A 22,420-nucleotide genomic window follows, 5' to 3' on the forward strand; every position below is an offset into this window, starting at 1 on the left:
CTTCACTGATAACACCCCACAGCGTGGGTCAGACAACACATTGGCTGATCTCCAAGGAGCTTACAGAGGGGCCTCAAGCCCCTCTCCTCAACACCTTAAGCCCATCTCCACCAGCCGGGGAACAGCCCCAGCTTCCACCCCAGCTCGCTCCTAGGACATGGTGGCTGGGGGTGGGGGCTGGGGGCTCGTGGTGCACACTGAATCTGTGAAGACTCAAGAGACCCATGAAGGGGGTGAGGGTAGCGCAGAGGGTTAAGCGCACATAGTGCAAAGCGCACAGACCGGCTCTGTTGTATGCTTTACACTGGGTTCTAGTTCTCCCCCACGGAGAGAATTAGATCAGTCCAGTTAATTTCGCAGGCCCGCTTGGCCCTGCCCCTAGGGACCCGGCCAGAGTTTCAGAGTTCGAGAGTTGGAGAGGGTTCCTGAGTTGGAGTCAGAGAGAGTGCTTGTGCCGCCGCAAAGAGACAGCAGAGTTCTGTTTGGTGATTAGTTTGTCTTAGTTTATGAATCGTTGTTCCTGAATAAAGAAATACAGCTTCCCTGCCCAGCCGTGTGTCTGGTCATCTCTGTTCACCGCCGTGAAGCTAACCCGCCCAGCAAGAGCCATCCGAAATTTTAACAACAAATGGCGCCCACGTGGACCTGACCTGCGCATCTCTCAGATAAGTAAAGACAATTTGGCTACCTATGCACTATGGCCTTCTCTTCTGCTTGTGAAGAGATCTCCAAAGGCCTCTGCTCTTTCTTCACGAGACTGTTTTGCTGTTTCTGGAACATTTATGTCTGGACCACTCTGGTTTCCACTTGCTCGGGTGAACTCAGAACAGCCAGCGGGAATAGCCAGCGGGCGGGAGGCGAGGCGCGGAGCTGCTGTTTCCACCTGGTTAAACAGCCAGCCAGCCGGCTGCGCCCAGACAACCCCGCGCACCGCGCCAGCAGCCCCGCAGCCCCGCAGCCCGCAGGAGGCCGACACCAGCACACAAGAGCCCCAGGAGCCTGATGCCAACATGCTGGAGCCCGATGCCAACACGCAAGAGCCCGAGGCCAGCCCACAGGAGCCGGCTCTCCACCGCGTGGCGCAGGGCACTGGACACGTGATCCCTCCACACTACTCAGCCACTGCGAACAGGGCAGCAGACATGTCAGGGCCATGGGGCAGGGCCGCAGCGGCCTATCATGGCCGCCACCCCTGGGCACCTAGGCCCACGCCTTCTACAAAACTGGCCTGCCTGCCCTCTTTCTATGAATTCTGGAACCATCCCGGGCCTCCCGGACCCCCAGGCTCCCTGCCGAAACTGGGCACACGAGATCTCCAGCTGCCGGTCCGGTCTGAAGGCAGACAAGCTGGAGTACGCATAGATTTGTGCAGAGATCACAACCTGCAATTCCTAAAAGTGAAGCTGCGCGTGAAGCCACCTCCGGATGGTGAAACCCCCCCCCCCAACCACTAAGACAGTACAGATTTAAATTCGTGTTTAAAATGACATGTCTTCATAACAAAGGTTTCTCTCCTTGTGTATTAATGACCATGTTTATGTATATGTTTAAAGTTTGGTAAACAGTAACTTTAAGGCTAAATTCTTACTAGTCAAATTAAATGAAAAAGGTTTTCAACGTAATTCTCATAAAGATAAAATTAACTTACATTTAAAGTCTAAGGTAAAAATTAGTTAACAATCAATATATTTTAACTAAGTTGGTCTAAACAAAAGGTTAAATAGACTTGTTGATATGTAAAACTCTCCATTACCTTCTCTATTAGAAATGGTAGATCGCACAATGGCTATGCTAATTATTCTCATGCCTGAGGTTTCCTTTCCTGACTCCATCTTGAATGGGTGTAACAAAAGGTTAAAAGACGTTGTTGCTATGTAAAAGTCTCAAATTCCTTCTCTATTAGAAACGTTGGATCGCACAGTAGATACGCTAATAACAAGCTTTGTTTCATAGTAAGTAAATTGCAGCCAGCTGCCTTTGGGACTCTAGGCCGTTCCCTGCCCCCATACAAATGTCTGTCGAGGCAAGTAGCCCCCCAGAGGCAAGAAATGTTTTTTTTAAGCTGATAAAGTTTAGCCCACAGAGACAGATATTGCCCCCTCAGGCCTTCCCTTGGCAGCACGCTGGTTCTTGTTATTTGCTTGCATGTTTCTCCATGTTTGTGCCAGTTTCTTTTTTAAAAATGCCTGTATGATATATGTTTCTGTTCACCCCACACCCTTGATACTGTAGCCATTTAGTTGAAAAGAAAGGGGGGAATTGTTGTATGCTTTACATTGGGTTCTAGTTCTCCCCCACTGAGAGAATTAGATCAGTCCAGTTAATTTCGCGGGCCCGCTTGGCCCCGCCCCTAGGGACCCGGCCAGAGTTTCAGAGTTCGAGAGTTGGAGAGGGTTCCTGAGTTGGAGAGTCAGAGAGAGTGCTTGTGCCGCCGCAAAGAGACAGCAGAGTTCTGTTTGGTGATTAGTTTGTCTTAGTTTATGAATCGTTGTTCCTGAATAAAGAAATACAGCTTCCCTGCCCAGCCGTTGTCTCCGCGTCTCTGTTACCCGCCCATGAAGCTACCCGCCCGGCAAGAGCCTCCGAAAAATTTTAACAACACGGCTCAAGGATCCCGGTTTGAGCCCCCAGCTCCCCATCTGCAGGGGGGTCACTTTACAAGCGGTGAAGCAGGTCTGCAGGTGTCTGTCTTTCTCTCCCCCTCTCTGTCTTCGCCTCCTCTCTCAATCTCTCTCTCTCCTACCCAACAACAATAACAGCAACAATTGAAAAAAGATGGCCTCCAGGAGCAGTGGATTTATAGTGCAGGCTTGACCAAGGCCCAATGATAATTCTGGAGGCAAAAAAAAAAAAAGAAAAAGAAATAAAAAAACACAAGTTCAACTCCTGTTCTAGCAGACAGGGACCCTGAAGCCCAGAGAAGAATAGCAGCTTGCCGGGGCCAGGTGGTGGTGCACCTGGTTGAGCGCACATGTTACAGAGCACAAGAACCCGAGTTCAAGCCCCCCGTCCCCATCTATAGGAGGGAAGCTTCACAAGTGGTGAAGCAGGGCTGCAGGTGTCTCTCTGTCTCTCTTCTTCTCTCCCCTTTCCTCTCAATTTCTCTCTGTCTCTATCCAATAAATAAAGATTAATAATAATAATGGCTAGCCTAGATCACACATTCACTCACATAGCAAACGTTTCCTGAACATTGGCTTTGCTCCAGCTTCTGGTCTTAGAGCCAAGGCTAGCAGGAGCCAAAGTCCCTGTCTCCACTGTGCCTGCATTCCAGGGGGAGGAGGCAGGGAATAAATAGGGAAGCAAATAAGATAAATTTAGAGAGTGAGAGACTCGGCCAAGGCTAAAGCCCAGTGCCCCAGGCACCGGGGCCAGAGCCCAGTTAATATGTGAGAAGCCACAGCGGAAACTCTGGAAACGGAAGTCTGGCAGGGGGCTTGGAGGGCGAGGGGAGGAAGGGCCACGAGTGGGGGAGGCAGTTTGGGCCCCACTGTCTGAAGGGACCCCACTGCAGGCGCTGGGCTGGGGGGCCTGAGCTGTCTCTCGGGACTGCCAGACTCAAACACTCACTTTCAGGTCTAGTCTGACGACAGACAGAAGCCTTTCTCGCTGGCCTAGACACCCGCCATGTTTATTCATCTCAAGATGTTAACTTCTTTTTCATAAGCTTGCTCACACGGCAGAGTCGGAAAAGCCACCCTGGGCTTTGATCTCATGAGCTGTGCCCATGTCAAATCCTTCCCTCCTGTAAACTGCACAGCTTTTAAATCCTGGTGGATCTCAGTGAAACATTAGCTAGTTAAATCTAGTGGTATTATATGATTTATTTTTAAATCCTCTTTCTTTTTCTTTTCTTTTCTTTTCTTTTCTTTTCTTTTCTTTTCTTTTCTTTTCTTTTTTGCCTCCAGGGTTATCGCTGGAGTTTGGTGCCGACACTATGAATCCACTGCTCCCAACAACCATTTTTTTTCATGTTATTGGATAGAACAGCGAGAAATTGAGAGAAGAGGGGGAGATAGAGAGATTTGTGAAGCATCCTCCTTGCAGGTGGGGATCTGGGGACTCGAACCCGGATCCTTGCACTGATCCTTCACTGAGCACTATGTGTGCTTAATCAGGTGCACCAGCACCCAGCTCCTGCTTTTTTAAAGATTTGTTTATTGACTTATTTTAAAGAGGGGTGGGGTGTGGGAAGAGAAATAGAGCACATCTCTGGCTTAAGTGGTAGCAGGAATTGAGCCTGGGCTTTCACACATGTGAGCCCTGCACTTCACTCACGGAGCCACTTCCCTGGCCACTCCAGCTGTGTTTTGAGGGATCCTATACTACAGCCAAATGCGTGGCGTTTATGACAGGTGTGCACGGCAGATCCAGCACTAGACAGGTGTGCACGGCAGATCCAGCACTAGACAGGTGTGCACGGCAGATCCAACACTAGACAGGTGTGCACAGCAGATCCAACACTAGACAGGTGTGCACTGCAGATCCAACACTAGACAGGTGTGCACTGCAGATTCAACACTAGACAGGTGTGCATGGCAGATCCAGCACTAGACAGGTGTGCACTACAGATCCAACACTAGACAGGTGTGCATGGCAGATTCAGCACTAGACAGGTGTGCACGGATGATTCAACACTAAACAGGTGTGCACGGCAGATCCAACACTAGACAGGTGTGCACAGCAGATCCAGCACTAGACAGGTGTGCACGGCAGATTCAACACTAGACAGGTGTGCACGGCAGATCCAGCACTAGACAGGTGTTCACGGCAGATTCAACACTAGACAGGTGTGCACGGCAGATCCAGCACTAGACAGGTGTTCACGGCAGATCCAACACTAGACAGGTGTGCACGGCAGATTCAGCACTAGACATGTGTGCACGGCAGATTCAGCACTAGACAGGTGTGCATGGCAGATTCAGCACTAGACAGGTGTGCACAGCAGATCCAGCACTAGACAGGTGTGCACAGCAGATTCAGCACTAGACAGGTGTGCATGGCAGATCCAGCACTAGACAGGTGTGCACAGCAGATCCAGCACTAGACAGGTGTGCACGGCAGATTCAACACTAGAAACTCAATCAGTGCAGTCCACCCTGTCAGCAGGCTAAAGAAAAGGAGTCCCATGACCCCATGAAAAGATGAACTTAAACAAATAAAAATAAATTTTAAAAGATGAGCATTTAAGAAAATCCAGCACCCAGTTGTGGTACAAACTCTCAGCCAACGGTAACGGGGCAGCCAGTCTTCGTCAACTGATAAAGACAATTAGCAAAACTAACAAGGACAACCTGTATCCGGCACAGTACCTGACAGGGAGAGAAAAAAGAGCTGCCAGTTCTCATCCTTCCTCAATGCATTCCTTTGGGATGCATTGGATAGACCTTTTCGTGGTGCACCCCGTGAGTCCCCATTCATTGGGGAAACTGACGATCCTTCCTAGCCGACTGAATCCACATGGATCCCAGTCACTTTCAAAGCCAGCAACAAGCAGCTCCTGACAGCTTTCAACCTGACGCTGTTGACTGGCTGCGGAAGAAGGGCAAACGCTAGAAGAAGAAGCATCCTTCCTCAGCACTGCTCTGGGAATCCTAGCTGATCAGGCAGTCAGGCGAGAGCGGAAAGGAAGAGGGTGGCAATTGGAAGGAAGAAATACAAGTCCTTCAGGGTTGGCAGTGGCGCACCTGGTTAAGAACTCACATCACAGTGCACAAGGACCCGGGTTCAAGACCCTGGCCCCCACCTACAGGGAGAAAGCTTCACGAGTGGTGTAGCAGGGCTGTGGGTGTCTCTCTGTCTCTCTCCCTCTCTATCTCCCCTTCCTTCTCAATTTCTGGCTGTCTGTATTCAATAAATAAATAAAGATTATAAAACAATTTTAAAAATAAAAAGAAATACAGTTCTTTACAGATGACTTGATTACCTACGTACAAAACCGGAGTGTCAGGTAGTTGAGCCGTCTTCCTCAGGCCCCAGGACCCACCCTCTGGTCAGCCAAGCCTGTCATCACTGTAAAGCCACTGGGGGCCACCGGAGCCTGGTGCTGTTTTCCCTGTGGACTGGGACAAAATCACCCAGAGCTGCTCCTGGTCCATGGAGAATACTCCCCAGACTCCAGCTGCAATGAGGACTCAGCCTTAGTCCTGTCCTGGGGCAAATCCAGCTTTGCTTACCCTGCTCGGAGCATCGCAGGCGTCCCAGCGGCCTACTGCTTACTGTGGCCAGCTCCAAGAGTGGAGGCCGGGCCCCACGGCCCCCTCCCCGCTCCTTGTGGCTTTTTCTCAGCTGGTGTTTGCAGGGGGAGGGGGCCTGAAAAGATGGGGTGACTGTCGTTTCTCTGCCAGCAGTGAGGACTCCAGCTTGGCAAGCCAGGGTCCCAGAAGAAGCCACACCGGGTGGCCCTGCTCTCACTCACACTCTCTTCAGAGGAAGTCTGCTCCAGGGATCTGCAGGTGGGAGCCCAGACACCCAGGAGTGACCGGGATCAGCAGCTGAGAAAGCTCTCGGGCCGGTGACAGGTTAGTGGTGGCGGCATTTTCCACATTGGGTTCACTGGGTCAAAACAAACTTCCCTTTTTTGACACATGATTCAACCATTCTGGTAATTTGGGTCTCTGTCCCCCCCAGGTGTGTGTGTGTGTGTGTGTGTGTGTGTGTGTGTGTGTGTGTGTGTGTGTGTGTGGGTAAGGATGGCAGTGTTGGCCACATTTGTTTTTCTCTCCATGTGCCAAGGCTGGTATTTGAATGCACCCTCAACCTCTGCCAACCCCCGAGTCTTCCCCAACCTGCCTCCTCTTCTGACCCAGACCCTTTCCCTCCAGCCCGAGTGTCTCTGGTTGCAAAGGGCTCCGAAGAGCTAGAAACTAACGGGGCGGGACGGGGGGGACAGGGGGCGGTGGTGGCACACCTGGTTGAGTGCATATGTTAGAATGCACAAGCACCCGGGTTCGAGTCCCTGGTCCCCACCTGCAGAGGGGAAGCTTCACAAGTGTGAAGCAGGGCTGCAGATGTCTCTCTGTCTCTCTCCCTCACTATCCCCTGCTCCCTCTCAATTTCTGGCTATCTCTATCCAATATATAAATAAAGATAATAAAAATACTTAAAAGAAAAAGAAAGAAACTAAACTAAACCCAGTGCATCTCAAGGAGCCACGCAACGGTCCGAGTTTGAGCCCCCGGCTCCCCACTTGCAAGGGGGTGACTTCACAAGTGGCAAAGCAGGTCTGCAGCTCTCTCTCTCTCTCTCTCTTTCTCTCTCTCTCTCTCTCTTTCCCTTTCTATCTCCCTGTCCTCTCTCAATTTCTCTCTGTCCTAGCCAATAAAATGGGAAAAAATGGCCTCCAGGAGCTGTGGATTCATAGTTCCAGCACTGAGCCCCAGCAATAACCCTGGAGGCAAAAGAGAGGAAGGGAGGGAGAGAGGAAGGAAGGATGAAAGAAAGGGAGGAAGGAAGGAAGGAAGGAAGGAAGGAAGGAAGGAAGGAAGGAAGGAAGGAGCCAGCAGTGAACTGTGCTCCTCTCCCTCACCCCTGCTGGCTCGCCCCTCAGCCCTCTGAGCCTTTCCTTCCCAAATCTCAGTGCCTCGTGACGGTGCTGACATGCACAGACCACCAGGTGGAAGCTTAAGGCCTAGTCTAGGTGGAAGGAGTCATGGGTGGGATTAGCTGGAGCTGACTGTTTGCCAGGGACCCTTCCAAGGGTTTCACATTGGTCATTGCCGCAAGTGGCCAGGCCGAGATCTGAACACAGCTCCCAGGTGCCAAATGTACATACATGCTGCTGCTTCAAGTCACCTCCCTCCAGTCCTGCGGGCAGCTCAACGGCCGCTGGCCCAGCCTCCTTGTGTCTCTCTTCAGAGGGCAGACCAGAGGCCTGGGGCTCAGCCCCTGAACTCTGCATTTGAGCAGCTGTCCGGCACACCCAGCTCAGGCCTCATGGGGCCTCGTGTTGGGCTCTGTCGGCGCTGGGCTTACAGCTCAGAAGCTCGGCAGAGTTTTCTGCAAGACTTGACTTTTAAACTTTTATTTTCCCCCTGTAACCAGAGCACTGTTCAACTCTGACTTTTGGTGGTGCTGAGGACTGGACCTGGGAGCTCAGGCATGAGAGTCTTTGCCCAAGCATTATGCTGTCTCTCCTACCCGGGACGTGTCACTCCCCCTCACACACTGCCCCCAGCTCCCTCTGTTGCCCCCAGGCACACACACACTCACCCACACACCGGCCTGTGGTTTCTATGAGTCATTTTCCAGCTGCTCCAAGGGTGGGGAGGCCGATTAGTTCCACCGGCCGGCCGGGGACTTCCCGCACTCTGAGGACCAGGCTCTTTCCCTGGGGCCTGGAGCCCAACAACGGTGACCTGGCCTTAAAGGAGCCCCCTCCTCAGACCCTCCACAACATGAGCAGACCAGCTCCCTGCCCCGGGGCACATCCTCGTTCTGCTGACCTCACCCTCAGGCCCTCCACGGGGCAGTGGCTGCCTCTGTCCAGTTCTTCCCCTGTCCCTTCCCCCTACCCAGACAGACTGCTCTTTTTCCTGCGCTGGGACTACAGAGAGGCCAAGTGTTCAAAAAATGACCCCAGGCCCAGAAATTATCAGGGCCGCCCTGTCTGTCCAACCCCTCTGTGAACCCCCGGCCATCGGGCTTGGCAGCTTTCTGTCTCTCCACAGGGGCCCCAGGTCCTGTTAGGTCCTGGGATTTGGGGTCAAGGGTACCAGCCTGAGGACAAGGGGTCTGCTGGCTGCCCATGGGGCCCAGACCTAAACCTGAACACCTACAAGGTGAAGGGACCCTGCTCCCTCCCGCCAGCCTGGCCCTCCTACTCACCCCTAAAGCTGCTGTCCCCCAAAACTGCTGTGTGGCTGTCTTCTTACCAACCACTCTCCTAAAAGAGCCTCTTTGAGGGGAGTCGGGCGGTAGCGCAGCGGGTTAAGCGCACGTGGCGCAAAGCGCAAGGACCGGCATAAGGATCCTGGGGAGGTGGGAGCCCCCAGCTCCCCACCTGCAGGGGAGTCACTTCACAGGCAGTGAAGCAGGTCTGCAGGTGTCTGTCTTTCTCTCCCCCTCTCAGTCTTCCCCTCCTCTCTCCATTTCTTTCTGTCCTATCCAACAACAACGACAATAATAACAACAAAAATAATAACTACAACAACGAAACAATAAGGGCAACAAAAGAGACTAAATAAATACAACAAAAATAAAAATTAATTAATTAATTAATTAATTAAAAAAAGAGAGCCTCTTTGGGGCTGGGTGGGGGCGTACCTGATTGAGTGCACACATTACAGTGCAGAAGGACCCCGGGTTTGAGACCCTAGTTCCCACCTGCAGGGGGAGAGCTTTGCGAGTGGTGAAGCAGGTCTGCAGGTATCTCTCTGTCTCTCTCCCTCTCTCTCTCTCTCTCTCTCTCTCTCTCCCCTTTCCCTCTCAATTTCTCTGTCTCTATCTAATAAATAAACAATTTTTTTTTTGCCTCCAGGGTTATCCCTGGGGCTTGGTGCCTACACTACAAATCCACAACTCCTGGAGGCCATATTTTCCCATTTTCTTTTGTTGCCCTTGTTGTGGTTATTGTTATTGTTGTTGGATAGGACAGAGAGAAATGGAGAGAGGAGGGGAAGACAGAGAGGAGGAGAGAAAGACAGACACCTGCAGACCTGCTTCACCGCCCGGGGGCTCAAACTGGGATCCTTATGCTGGTCCTTGTGCTTCACGCCATGAGCGCTTAACCCGCTGCACTACCGCCCGGCCACCTCCACAAGTAAATATTTTTTTAAAGACCCTCCTCCAGAGTTAGAGCTGTCAAGAGGTTACAAGCCTCCAAAACGTGAGGGTCACTGCAGATCTTACAAAAATGTGGGGCCATGGGACTTGATTATGCTCTTTGAGCTCCACAGCCCTTGCACTGAGGTTCGCAAAGACAGACCCTCATGGAGGGTCCCCCAATTCCCAGCTGGGTGAGTCTTGACAAGGTTGAGCCAACAGCATCAACCATTTTCTTATCATTCCTTCCTTCCTTGTCTTATTGCCATGACAAGGATGTGGACACGTTTATTCACGGTCACGGCCTGGTAGCAGCCATACGAATCAAATACTCAGTAACACCTTATGCAAAGCTGACCACTGACCAACTGCTAGTCTGGGCACATTTCATGAGTTTTTGAAAACTCACCACCATCCTACAGTCATGAGTCTATCTGACAAGTAAGGAAACTGAGGGTGGAGGGGCTGGGTGGTGGCACTCCTGGCTGAACTCACATTACAGTGTGCAAGGACACAGGTTCGAGCCCCCTGGTCCCCACCTGCAGGAGGAAAGCTTTGCAAGTGGTGAAGCAGGGCTGCAGGGGTCTGTCTCTCTCCCTCTCCATCTCCCCGTCCCCTCTTGAATTCTGTCTCTATCCAATAAGTAAATAAAGGTAGTAATAAAAGAAAGAAAATAGGAAGGAAGGAAGGAAGAAAGGAAGGAAGGAAGGAAGGGAAACTGAGGGTGGTAGGTAGCTTGCCAGAGGTGAGTGAGTTAAGTGCCCTGGGCACACTCCAGAGAGGCCTTGTCTTTGAACCACTAAGCTGTGAAACCACCCTCACGTAACCTGGACTGTGACCTCCTAACACTCGTCTGCTCGGGGCTGGCTTCCTAGCCAGTGTGGGGTCTGGGAACAACTGTGGTTTCCCGCTTTCCACCTGCTTCTGGGCCCCAGGTAACAGCAGGGAGGCCTGCCCTTGGAGGGCCCAGAGGCCCCAGACTGCCCCTCCCTCTCCTTCGGCTGCCCCACCCCCCCAACAAGGGCTGTTGACTGAAAACCGCCTGCCATAAAAATAGCAATTGCTGATGAAGCAGAGCGGGGGCCAAAGCACAGGAACGGCCCGGGCAGGGCAGGGCAGGGGGGAGCCAAGCACCCACCCCCCCGGCCCCCCTGCACCTTCTGGCGAGTCTCGGGCCCCCTGACCTGTCTTTTCCTCTGCACAGGCAGCTGGGGGCCATGGCCGGAGGCTCCCTGGGTGTCCTGGGGGAGGGGCGGGACCCTCTGTGCCTGAGTCCTCCCTGTGAGAGCGGTCAGTCCCAGGTGTGACCTCTCCCCTGCTTGCTGTCATCTGTGCATGTGCCCCACAGTGGCAGGGCCAGGTGAGATCACCCCAGTTTCCTTCAGGAAATCTATGCAGTCAGCACGGAACTCCAGGTCACCCCTGGACGTGGGGCCAGGCCACAGAAACACTGGGGAGGGGAGCTGGCCTCAGACCAGCCTCGGGTCGAGGAGGTGACCCCACATCCAGAGCCCCCACCCCATGTAGATTCTCAACAGGAAGTAGCAGACAGGGTCAGGTTAGGATAGCACAGTCTGGGCTGGTGAAATAGCTCTCTCTCTCTTTTTCCCTTTTCTCCCCCCCCCCCCGCCTTACTAGGGGGATTAAATGTTTACAGCTGACAGTAAAACACACTAGCTGGCCTGTGTGTAACATTTCCCAGTTTTCCACACAAAAGTTCAGCCCCCACTAGGTCCTCCTCTGCCATCCTGTTCCAGGACCTGAACCTCCCCCACCCACCGCAGTCTCTGACTTTGGTGCGAGACACCAACTCCAGTTCAAGTTCTGCTTAGTGATCCCCCTTCTGGTCTTGTTTTTCAACTTCTGCCTGTAAGTGAGATCATCCCATATTCACCCTTCTCTTTCTGACTTCTCTCACTTCACAGGCTTCCCCCACGCTCCCTCCAAGACGGAGTGAAGAAGGTAGCTCCACCTGTGACTAGCTGAGGAGTGAAACAGGTGACGTGAGCAGTGCACGGCTTCGCCACCTGTGCAACCCAGGGCCAGCCTGGCCCCCGCCGCACTGAAGGAAGCTGCCTCCCACTCTCTCTCTGCCTTTCTGTCTCTGTCCTAAAAAAAGATAGGGCCATGCAGGAAGACACTTTACTACATTCTGAGGCCCTTGTCAAAGTCCTTTTCAACCCCGGGAAAGCTTCTGGGAGGGAGAAGGGGGCTGGCGTGCTGAGGAGTCCCAAGGTGGCGCTGGGCCCTGCGTCTGGGGTTTCTGCACCCCCTGCCCACTGAGCCTTTGCTCACACACCCTCCTGACCTGAAGACCCCCTGACTCCTGGGTCACTTCTGGGTGCCTGCTTCTCCCACACGGGTGCAGTGCCACATGTGCCTGTACCACTGCCACAGGGGTGAGATCCCGGGAGCGAGCTGGGGAGGGGGTACACAGAGAGAGCCAGGAGACCCCTGGGAAAGCGGTCCTCTCTGCCCCCACCGGGCTTCAGTCACCCTCACATCTGGCGGCTCCTTCGTCAGCTCTGGGCCCGCAGGACACCAGCCGCGGCCCCAGTGGCAGCCCGGCCCCTCTCCAGGGGAGGTGTGTCTGCCTGCTCACTTCACTGGGGTCCTGGTTAAGGTCTTCAGGCTCCTTTAAGTGGTAGCTTTCCTGGACCTCTGGGTTTACTGGGATTGTTTTTGAGTGGGGGAGTATGGCAGGAGAGCCGGAAGACAGGGTGCTGTGTTCAGTCTGCACTGTCTGCAGCTGGAGGGCAGTCTCCCCACAGCACGGCTCCAAGCCCCCATCAAGACCAACCTCCTGGAAGTTTCCCGCCTGGGCCTTCCTGGACAGTCTCACCAGCCCCCACCCCAGCCTGGAGGCACCCCTCCCCCATGTGTGAGACAGCACCCATCAGCCCTGACCACCCCTCAGCTCCCTGCGTCTCCCAAACACCTTCCTCTCTCGGTCAGCTTTCGCCCACCCTCTCCACGGCCCTGGCCGGCCAGTTCTGCTGGGGGTGTGGAGGTGGAGGGGAGGGCTGCACCCCACTCTTCCCCAAGCCCTGGCCCTGAGCCCCACCTCCAGGCCCCTCCTGACAGCCCCCACCTCTCCTCCCTTCAGGCGCTGTGGCTGGCTGCCTCATGCTTCCCCGTTGTGTGGGGTCAGTCGTCTCCCCTCCTCCTCTGCTTCTCCAGGACAGGGGCCCAACTATGCCCCAGGCAGGCCAGGAGGGCCAGGGACAGTGGGCACTGAGACGTGTCCTCTGCCGGTGTCTCCCAGATTCCTCGTCCACACCGCAAAGGGGCTGCCGCCACCCCTCTGGCCTCCTGCCCCTCTCCTCCCCCCACGCCTCTGCCTGGGAGCCACAGCGGACACGAACATGCGGCCTACCCAAGGGCACTGCCAGGGCTCCTCAAGCCCCTTCAGAGCAAACGGCCCGGACCCTGTCCCTGGGGTCGCCCCGAGTCCATCTTGCCCTGAGCTGGAGCTCCGGCTGTGCCCATGGGGAGGGACCCTTCTGGGCGCAGTCTGGGCAGGGATGGACCACCAGGCAGGGACGCAGTGCGGGAGAAGGGCAGAGAAAGGCCAGTTTGGGGACTCAGCGTGGGGACTCAGGCTCACGGCAGGGTGGGCAGGGAGACAGAGGTGCCTGGAGCGGGGCGCTGAGTCTCAGAGCCGGACCAGGCCTGGCGCCGGGGTGCCTCACCCCCTGGGGTGGTCCGTTCCAGGGCACCCGACCCGAGTGGGGTGCAGGGCACAGTACTCACGGCTGGGTGAGAGCAGAGCGGCGGCCGAGGAGCCCGAGCAGCGTGCCCACCTCACGCTGGCACGGGGACTCTGGGGGACTTGGCTGGGGGGCCGGCCTCGGGGACAGCTGCTGCCGCTGATGTCACAGGGTCATGAGTGAAACCTGAGGACCAGGCCGGCCTTCAGGTGGGAGACTCAGCTGCGCTTCCCTCATCGGCGTGCTCTGGACTCAGGCCCGGGCCCTCTGATCCCAGGCCGCAGGCTTGCACACTCGCCAGGGCACACGCACCAGCCAGCACGCAGGAAGCCTCTCCTCCCTCTGCAGGCTCATTCTCACACGGATCTCCCCTAACGTTGGTTCATCCCATAAGCACGTCTTTGCTATGCTGGCGTACACACACACACACACACACACACACACACACTCACATACAAACACACTCACATTCACACACACACTCACACACACTCACACACACTCACACACACAAACAAACACACACACTCACACACACACTCACACACACTCATACACACACACTCACACACACACACTCACACACACACTCACACACACACTCACACAAATACTCACACACACTCACACAAACACTCACACACACACTCACACACACACACTCACACACACATACTCACACACACACTCACACACACAAACACACACACTCACACACACACACTCACACACACTCACACACACAAACACTCACACACATACTCACACACACTCACACAAACACTCACACACACACTCACACCCACACACACTCACACACACTCACATTCACACACACAAACACACACACACTCACACACACTCACACACACACACTCACACACACAAACACACACACACACTCTCACACACACACTCACACACACACACTCACACACACACACTCACACACAAACACTCACACACATACTCACACACACTCACACAAACACTCACACACACACTCACACCCACACACACTCACACACACTCACATTCACACACACAAACACACACACACTCACACACACTCACACACACACAAACACTCACACACACTCACATTCACACACACTCACACACACTCACACTCACAAACACTCACACACACACTCACACACACACTCACACAAACACACACACTCACACACACACTCATACTCATACACACAAACACTCACACACACACACTCACATTCACACTCACACACACACACTCACACACACAATCACACACACACACACACACACTCACACACACACACTCACACACACACACACACACTCACTCACACACACTCACGCACACGCACACACACACACACACACACACACACACCTGCCACAGTCATGGCCCCCAGAGTTTTACCTGGCATATCTGTGTGTACCCGCAGCCACATGCTTGGGGACTGCCACCTGAGCAGGCCCCACATCCCCGCGGCCTAGAGGCCACGTGCTGCTGCCCACACACTTGGTCTACGACTGCTCACTGGAGGTTTACATCAAAGGGTTTTTTCATTTGGTGCAGTAGTGAAATACCTTCTCATTAATTTTTTTTATCTTTATTAATTTATTGGATAGAGACAGTCAGAAATTGAGGGGGAGAGACAGAGAGACACCGGCAGCCCTGTTTCACCACTTGCAAAGCTTTCCCCCTTCAGGTGGGGGACAGGGACTCAAACCCGGGTCCTTGAGCATTGTAACATGTGCACTCAACTGGGAGCACCACCATCTGGGCCCTCTTTCTTTTATTTTCTTTCTTTTTTTTTTTTCTCCAGGGTTATCTTTGAGTTTCAGTGCCTACAAAAACATCACTTCTCCCAGTGCTCTTTTTTTTCTTTTATTTTCATTTCTTTTTCTTTTCTTCCTTCCTTCCTTTTTTTTTAAATATTTATTTTTCCCTTTTGTTGCCCTTGTTGTTTTTCATTGTTGTTGTGGTTATTACTGTTGTTATTATTGATGCCATTGTTGTTGGATAGGACAGACAGAAATGGAGAGAGGAGGGGAAGACAGAGAGGAGGAGAGAAAGACAGACACCTGCAGACCTGCTTCACCGCCTGTGCAGTGACTCCCCTGCAGGTGGGGAGCTGGGGGCTCGAACCAGGATCCTTGCCGGTCCTTGCACTTCGCACCACATGCATTTGACCTGCTGTGCTATCTCCTGACCCCCTTTAAAAAATATATTTATTTTCCCTTTTGTTGCCCTTGTTGTTTTTCATTGTTGTAGTAGTTATTATTGTTGTTTTTTATAGAGAGAGAGGGTGAGAAACAAAGAGAGAGAGAGAGAAGGAAGGAATCACAGTGCTGCCTCATGCTTGTGGCATCCCCCTCAGAGAGGGACTGGAGGCGGCTTGGTGCTCTGCCTCTCAGCTGTGGGCCCCTCTGCACACACACCTCCACCACCAGCACCACCACCCTGCTGCTGCCACCCAGCTGTTATGCTGGCTAAATGGCAGTGTTGACGGTCTTTCCCCACCACTGCTCCTCACTACCCGCACTGTCTGACCGTCTGTCCCTCAGAACTAGGAAAGGGGGGTGAGAAAGAGGAGGAGGAGGTGGAGGAGGAGGTGGAGGAGAAGGAGATGGAGGAGGAGATGGAGGAGGAGACGGAGGAGGAGGAGATGGAGGACAAGATGGAGGAGGAGATGGAGGAGGATATGAAGGAGGAGATGGAGGAGGAGATGGAGAAGGAGGTGATGGAGGAGGAGATGAAGGAGGAGATGGAGGAGGAGATGGTGGAGGAGATGGAGAAGGAGGAGATGGAGGAGGAGATGGAGGAGGAGGAGATGAAGGAGGAGATGGAGGAGGAGATGAAGGAGGAGATGGAGGAGGAGGAGATGGTGGAGGAGATGGAGGAGGATACGAAGGAGGTGATGGAGGAGGAGATGGAGAAGGAGGTGATGGAGGAGGAGATGAAGGAGGAGATGGAGGAGGAGGAGATGGAGGAGGAGATGGTGGAGGAGATGGAGAAGGAGGAGATGGAGGAGGAGATGAAGGAGGAGATGAAGGAGGAGATGGAGGAGGAGATGAAGAAGGAGATGGAGGAGGAGATGGAGGAGGAGATGAAGGAGGAGATGGAGGAGGAGATGGAGGAGGAGGAGATGGAGGAGGAGATGAAGGAGGAGATGGAGGAGGAGATAGCGGAGGAGGAGGAGATGAAGGAGAAGATGGAGGAGGAGATGGAGGAGAAGGAGATTGAGGAGGAGATGGAGGAGAAGGAAATGGAGAAGGAGATGGAGGAGGAAGAGGTGGAGGAGATGGAGGAGGAGGAGATGAAGGAGAAAATGGAGGAGAAGGAGATGGAGGAGGAGATGGAGGAGGAGATGAAGGAGGAGATGGAGGAGGAGATGGAGGAGGAGGAGATGGAGGAGATGGAGGAGGAGATGAAGGAGGAGATGGAGGAGGAGATGGAGGAGGAGATGGAGGAGGAGATGGAGGAGGAGGAGATGGAGGAGGAGATGGAGGAGGAGAAGATGGAGGAGGAGGAGATGGAGGAGGAGATGGAGAAGGAGGAGATGAAGGAGGAGATGAAGGAGGAGATGGAGGAGGAGATGGAGGAGGAGGAGATGGAGGAGGAGATGGAGGAGGAGGAGATGGAGGAGGAGGAGATGGAGGAGGAGATGGAGGAGGAGATGAATGAGGAGATGGAGGAGGAGATGGAGGAGGAGGAGATGGAGGAAGAGAAGATGGAGGAGGAGGAGATGATGGAGGAGGAGATGGAGGAGGAGGAGATGGAGGAGGAGGAGATGGAGGAGGAGGAGATGGAGGAGGAGGAGATGGAGGAGGAGGAGATGGAGAAGGAGGAGATGGAGGAGGAGATGAAGGAGGAGATGAAGGAGGAGATGAAGGAGGAGATGGAGGAGGAGGAGATGGAGGAGGAGATGGAGGAGGAGATGAATGAGGAGATGGAGGAGGAGATGGAGGAGGAGGAGATGGAGGAGGAGGAGATGGAGAAGGAGGAGATGGAGGAGGAGATGAAGGAGGAGATGAAGGAGGAGATGGAGGAGGAGATGGAGGAGGAGGAGATGGAGGAGGAGGAGATGGAGGAGAAGATGGAGGAGGAGATGAATGAGGAGATGGAGGAGGAGATGGAGGAGGAGGAGATGGAGGAGGAGGAGATGGAGGAGGAGATGGAGGAGGAGGAGATGAAGGAGGAGATGGAGGAGGAGATGGAGGAGGAGATAGAGGAGGAGATGGAGGAGGAAGAGGTGGAGGAGATGGAGGAGGAGATGGAGGAGAAGGAGATGGAGGAGGAGATGGAGGAGAAGGAGATGCAGGAGAAGGAAATGGAGGAGGAGATTCAGGAGGAAGAGGTGGAAGAGACGGAGAAGGAGATGGAGGAGGAGGAGATGGAGGAGGAGGAGATGGAGGAGGAAGAGGTTGAGGAGATGGAGGAGGAGATGAAGGAGGAGAAGATGGAGGAAGAGATGGAGGAGGAGATGGAGGAGGAGATGGAGGAGAAGATGGAGGAGGAAGAGGTGGAGGAGATGGAGGAGGCGATACAGGAGGTGAGGTGGAGGAGGAGGCAGGTCTCTCCAGCCCTCCCCCCTCCCTGATTCTGGGGCTGCAGTGCCCCCTAATGGAGCCTCTGTGAAATGCGGCCCCTGGCCAGGAAGAGTTGTTGGCGAGCCTGAGGCTCTGGTCCCCCACCCACCCTGGTTCCCAGTCTCCCAGGGGCTCCTAGTCACGGACTTTCCTGACGGTCTGAACATGGCTGTGTGAGGGACACACTCCCAGTGACCTGGTCTGGGGAACGTCCTGCATGCTTCAGACGTAGCTAGTGATGCCCAAACCCCATGGAGTCTGGAGATGGGGTGGGGTCAGGGCCTTTCACTCCGTCCATGACTTGATGTGACTGTGGTGAGCCCTGGAGATGAGCCCTGGCCCCATCACGACCCCTGGTCCCATCATGAGACGGCCTCCCAGCAGTGCCCTGAGGCCCACGCCAAGCCGAGCACCCGCACGTGCAGGGCCGCACCTCACGCACGCCTCACCAAGGTGCTTGTGGCTAGAGGCCTGGTAAACACAGCCTTGAAGCAGGAACAGGGTTTCTCTCACTGGTGCCTTGCTACATCCTCCCTAGGTCTTCTGTCAGCCCCACAATTCTGCAACGCAACATTTAGTCCAACCCTTATTTCTAGCTCCTTCCCCATCTCCACCAGAAACTGTGCTGGAGACGAGGGCGGCTGTTGGCTGTCTGCAGCGTGGGCCCAGGAGGTGGCTGGCTGGCAGAGGTCTGCTTCCTCGTGGGAGGCCCTTGCTTCGATCCCTGGCACCATTTGGGGGCATGTTGCTGTGTTCTCTCTCCTGTTCTTCTCCTCCTCCTCTTTCTTCCTCCTTTAATATTTATTTAGTGAGAGCAAGAGAGAAGCCAAGAGTACCATTCAGACCACATGAGGTGTGGGTTGAACCCAGGGCCTCAGTGCCTAAAGCATGTGCTCTAGCCATTTAGTTACTTCCCAGACAGCATGTATGTGTGTGCGCGTGTGTGTGTTCCTGCGTGTGTGCTCATGTGTGTGTACTCATATGTGTGTGCTCATGTGTGTGCTCATATGTGTGCGCTCATGTGTGTGCTTGTGTGTGCTCATGTGTGTGCTTGTGTGTGATCATATGTATGTGCTTGTGTGTGCTGTGTGTTCATGTGTGTGTGCTCATGTGTGTGTGCTCATGTGTGTGCTCATATGTATGCGCTCATGTGTATGTGCTTGTGTGTGCTCATGTGTGTGCTTGTGTGTGATCATATGTATGTGCTTGTGTGTGCTCATGTGTGTGCTCATGTGTGTGCTCGTGTGTGCTCGTGTGTATGTGCTTGTGTGTGCTCATGTGTGTACTCATGTGTATGTGCTCCTGTGTGTGCTTGTGTGTGTGCTCGTGTGTGCTCGTGTGTGTGCTCATGTGTGTTTTCATGTATGTGCTCGTGTGTGTTTGTGTGTGCTTTCGTGTGTGTGCTCGTGTGTGTGCTTGTGTATGGGAGAGGGAAGGAGAGAGAGTGTGAGAGATGCCACAGCACCAGTCTGACTCTGGAAGATGTGGTGTTGGAAAGCACTTGAGATCTCACACATGCAAGGAACACAGTGGACACACTGAGTCACCAACCCCAGCTACTATTCCTCCTGATGGATAAAATCAAATGCTTTGAAAGAAACACTAGTTAGAGAGACGCACAGCGGCAGTGAACCAGACTTGATGCCTGAAGTCCCAGGCTCGTTCACAGCACAGACACATGCCAGAACTGAGCAGTACTCTGGAGTCTCTCTCTCTCTCTGTGTGTGTCTCTCTCTCTCCCTTTCTCTAATAATTTTTAAAACTTTGTGTCCTGGGAGGTGGCACAGTGAATAAAGCATTGGATTCCAAAGCATGAAGTACCAAGTTCAATCCTCAGCAGCACATGTACCAGAGTGATGTCTGGTTCTCTCTCTCTCTCTCTGCCTGTCATTCTTAATGAATAAATACAATCTTTTAAAAAATACTTTTAAAACCTTTCTGGCTTTATTTTTAAATTATTATTATTATCATTTTACCAGAGCACTGCTCAGCTATGGTAGTATGGGGGGATTGAACCTTCAGAGCCTCAGGAATGAGAGTCTGTTTGTATAACCATTATGCTAGTTACTCCCTCCCCTTAAAGCCTTCCTGAGACAGAAAGAAGCTCTGTAGTTTCTACTTGAATTCTTGGTAAGGGCCTGTCTCCTTCCATCTCCTAGGAGAGGAGTGAGCTGAGTTCTCCAGCATCAGGTTTTTAGTGGCTGTACATTCTTCTCTGGGTGGACTGCCTTAATTTACACCGTCATTTCCGTTATTGGCACTGAATAATGGTCTATATTCAACCTTTAAAAAGTGCTGTGATGAGCATTTGAGTGAGACACCTTCTCCACGTTTAGCTCATTCCCAGAAATAGATTTGCCATGGCAATGGGGGGACATTCAGGATATATTGTCCTGGGACACTCAGAAAACAAAACTGCAAGCCAAAGTCCCCACTGAGAAGAAATGGAAAGAAGCAAGTGTCGTGTTTGATGCCTCAGGACATAGAGGAGGCAGGCCGCAGTGGGAAGCTGCCCTCACTGAGAGGTGAGGTGGGATCTTCTATATGCAAAATCGAGTGTGACGCCCCCTCCCCCCTTCCTTTTCCCAGTCACAAATTCTTGTTTCCTCCTGACAGAGAGCTGACTGGACACTCACACCGGGCTGCTTCTACCTGTCTCATGAGAGCTTGACTCATCCTGCAAAATGCAAGCTCCAAGGGCTGACATGCAGGCTGACCGCTGAGCTGTGACCAGATGGCCTCTTCCCGCTTTCCTGCCCACCTGCTTTGGTTTCTTTCAGAGGCTGGAGGCCTCTTTGACAGCCTGCTGGCCTCCTGCTTTGCCGTCGTTGAGTCTGCTGACCACTGTGCTGCCGGGTATTTCTTTCATGAGCACTTCTGCATTTCACATCATCAAACATAAACTTAATTTATTTAATTGCCTCCAGGGCAATTAAATTAATTAATTTAATTAAATTAATTAATCCCTTCACTGGGGCTCAGTGGCTGGTGGCCATTTTCCCCACTATATTGGACAGGACAGAGAGAAATTGAGAAAGGAGGGGAGATAGAGAAGGGGAGAGAAAGAGAGACACCTGCAGACCTGCTTCACCTCTTGTGAACCATCTGCAGGTGGGGAGTGAGGGCTCAAAGCTGGGTCCTTGTGCTTAGTATTATGTGCGTTCAACCAGGTGTGCCGCTGCCTGGCCCCCTTGAGCTTCTTGGCCAGCGTGTCCCCAAGAGTCTGCAGCAGCCTGGGGGTGGGGGTGGCTGCCGTGGGGGCTTCCTTTGAATCACCCTCATGGCAGAGCCTGAGGCCAGGGCTCGGCAGCGTGCAGTTTACTCGGTCGGGCAGAGACCCAGGAAGCGCGAAGGGAGAAAAGGCAGCCAAGTTGTTGGAGGGACACTGGGGCATGAGAGCATGGGGTCGAGGAAAGGCTGTGGGAGGAACCCCTCAACTGGAGAGAGAGTTAATCCCAGAAACTCGCTCTGGGGAACTTCCAGGACCAGGAAGACAACTTCTGGCCTGCCTCGCCTGTGGCCAGAGAAGTAGGGTCTCATCCCCTCACGAGACACTTCAGTGAGCAAGGAGTTCATTGCAGAAGAGAGACCAGGGGGGGGGTGGGCGCTGGCAGCTTCTCGACAGTACCCTTTCTCTCCTTCTCCTCTTTCACCCCCCCCCCCTTTTCTTTTACTTTTCCCCAGAGCACTGCTCAGCTCTGGCTTCCCGTGGTGCTGGGGATCAAACCCGGGACCTCAGAGCCTCAGGCATGAGAGTCAGCTATCGCCCCAGCCCTATAGTACTTTCGGTCTTCCTTCATGTTCCCCTCCTTCCTCCACATCACAGATATAATTTAAAAAACTGAAACAAGACTTCAGTGCCGCCGGCTCTCTTGGACATGGCTCTGCATCAGCAGACGCGTGCTCCCGAGAGGGAATTTGAGGTGACCTGAGCAGTGACTCCACTAGGAGGACAAGCGCCACCAGACCCTGCAGATTCCTGCTTCCGGTTAACAGGAAGACGGGAGAAGCAGATGGCTCTCCCTATGGCACAGCTGCACTTGCGGCCCTCCCCCCTCCCGCCCGTGCCCACTGTGCCCCCACACCACTGGCCCTACGGCAGAGCCCGAATGTCAGCACCGGGCCTTTGGGTCAGCCTTTTATCAGGCCACTGGGACATGCTCCCGGCCTCTCTGCCAGTCAGACACTCTGACCCACTGGGTGATCACAGCCCTGTACCTGCCGGCCTCTGTGTCTATGGCCCCCACCCAGGCCGTCCTCCCCCTCCCGTAATGCTTGGTCCCAGCCCCAGGGCTGCCACCCTCAGAGACGCTTTTGTGGATGCTCCTGTCTCGGTCTTGTCTTTCTCACTGCAGTGAGAGTAC

General features: G+C 53.6%; 1 protein-coding gene across 3 annotated transcripts in view; it reads right to left on the reverse strand.

Moving 5' to 3' along the window:
- Positions 1-13,608, reverse strand: part of SCN4A (sodium voltage-gated channel alpha subunit 4) — a 61,442-nt gene extending 47,834 nt beyond the window's left edge. For 2 of the 3 annotated variants that reach the window (XM_060202554.1, XM_007527692.3), the window contains exon 1: positions 13,516-13,608. The gene's annotated coding sequence lies outside the window, so the exon portion shown is untranslated. Of the gene's footprint in view, positions 1-8,211; positions 8,369-13,515 lie in introns of those variants that run through there. The other variant, XM_060202552.1, reaches the window with a different exon arrangement.
- Between the last annotated feature and the right edge of the window lie 8,812 nt (positions 13,609-22,420).

The sequence above is a fragment of the Erinaceus europaeus genome, chromosome 12 (assembly GCF_950295315.1).
Source record: "Erinaceus europaeus chromosome 12, mEriEur2.1, whole genome shotgun sequence".
In the NCBI taxonomy this organism is placed as follows: domain Eukaryota; kingdom Metazoa; phylum Chordata; class Mammalia; order Eulipotyphla; family Erinaceidae; genus Erinaceus; species Erinaceus europaeus.